Source organism: Protopterus annectens, chromosome 4.part0 (genome assembly GCF_019279795.1).
Source record: "Protopterus annectens isolate FY-2018-M chromosome 4.part0, PAN1.0, whole genome shotgun sequence".
Lineage (NCBI taxonomy): Eukaryota > Metazoa > Chordata > Ceratodontiformes > Protopteridae > Protopterus > Protopterus annectens.
In genome coordinates, this window is record NC_056733.1 from 736,333,112 (window position 1) to 736,335,110 (window position 1,999).

The window sequence follows — 1,999 nt, forward strand, 5'->3', positions numbered from 1 at the left end:
GCATCAGCATTAATAATTTGCAAGGATGTGCTATTCTGAAGAGATCCTGTATTAAAGGCTAGCTGTTTTACACATCCTTTACTTTCATTATTTATCAGGTTTGGTGTTTTATTCTTTTTTTTGCATTAAGTTTGACTTTTTTGCTTCTGATGTTGCATCAGTCTTATCTTGTAATCTAGATCTATTATTGGTGTCTAATTTTATATCAGAGTTTTTGGTTGTCCCTTTTGCTGATGCGCTGATTGAGAAGATTCACCCTCTTTCTTTCCATCATCTGCACTTTCAGGTTTTTTTAGGCTTCATCCATGGGTGAGCCAAGATTGTGTCAACAGTAAATCGTTTCAGCACATCAGGATGAAGTGTGCGGATAATTAAATCTTTACACTCTGGGGTCACATATTTAGGTGTAAAGTTCAATATATGCTTCTTTTGAGCATCTATCATTCGTATGAGATTTGAGTCATCATATGGCGAATGGCCAAAGACCATAACAAAAAGTACAACACCCATGCTCCAGATATCAGAAGCTTTTGGATCATAAGGTATTCCTTGTAATACTTCTGGGGCTGTGTACTCAGTGGTACCATAGTATGTTTCACATAGTAAGATACGACCATCTTTATCATAAGCACAGTGTCTTGAAAACCCAAAGTCTGAGATTTTGATATTATAATTAATGTCTAAAAGAAGGTTTTCGCATTTCAGGTCTCTGTGCACAATATTGATGTCATGACAGTACTTTATGGCCATTGTTAATTGTCGGAACATCTTTTGGGCCATATCTTCTGGTAGTGACTTTCTGTATTGAATATACTCCTGTAAATCTCCATGAACTGCAAGCTCCATAATGATGTAGATCTTTTCATCTGAAGTCTCAAGTATCTCGTAAATCTTCACAATATTTTTGTGTTTCACTAATGTCAAGATCTCCATTTCTCTGGGTAGGAATTTCTCCAGAATATCAACATCTGCTTTTTTCCTGTCTATTATTTTCACTGCTACATTTGCTCTGTGTTGCTTAGAGTATGCAGACTTCACTTTCCCAAAAGCTCCTTCTCCTAAACTAGCACCCATAATATAACCACAATTTTGTAGGACTGTAGCGTCATCCATGTCTGCAAGAAATATGGTTCCCTCTTTGCTTTAACAGTTTTACTTTCAATCGTTATAGTATCCTTTAACGTCTGCCTAAAAAAACGTAAAAGTATTTGCACTGTGATGATGATCTCAGATGTCTTGTCAAGTTCTTTCCAGTTCTGTCAGGTAGTACATTCTATTGCTCATTTGTGACATGTAAGGTGATGTCATAAACATAATTGCTCTGCTGCTTTGTGCTGGTGAAGCCGCTGCATTTTCCAGATAGAATTGTCTCAGAGGTTTTGTGAAATGCACTATTCTGAAAATGTTCTTGATTTACATTTAATTCATTAGTGACTTGGAACTATTGATGGAAAATGGGCACTCAGATTAAGAAAGTGACCTTGCTGTAACTATAGTGCATTGCTGTAGATGAGTCTGATTAGTTTATGTAGTTGTTGCTTATTTTATTTTTCTATTATAGGACACCTCTGTGCTGTTAGGAATTCTGGGTTTCTTATTTTTTGTTTGCTTAGACCATGGTTGAGTTTTCCTTGTCATGGCCTTGTTAGTGCGACTTTAAGCCCTTATTAAAAATGCATTAATCCCGAAGAAGTATTCAGAATAAAATGTCATGAATGTTAAGCATATTATAAAACATGTACATTATTTTTCAGTTAAATTATTAAATGTGTTGGCATGATTTTTACTTTTATATATTTTTGAACAAGATAGGTTAGTTCTAGGCTAGCTGCCCTTATGGGCTATTTTACGCCTAGCTAACTGGCCCACATGAAAATCAACTCTGCACCTTATGTTTTTAAGGTAAGCACCTTAACCTTTATGCCAACTTCTTTGCTCATAATAATAAGCCATTTAGCAAAGGTACATAACACGTTTAACTGCTTGGTAATTTTAGAAC

At 35.5% G+C, this 1,999-nt stretch overlaps 1 pseudogene; it reads right to left on the reverse strand.

Moving 5' to 3' along the window:
• Window positions 1-200: 200 nt before the first annotated feature.
• On the reverse strand, window positions 201-1,113 carry LOC122800330 (annotated as a pseudogene).
• Window positions 1,114-1,999: the final 886 nt, after the last annotated feature.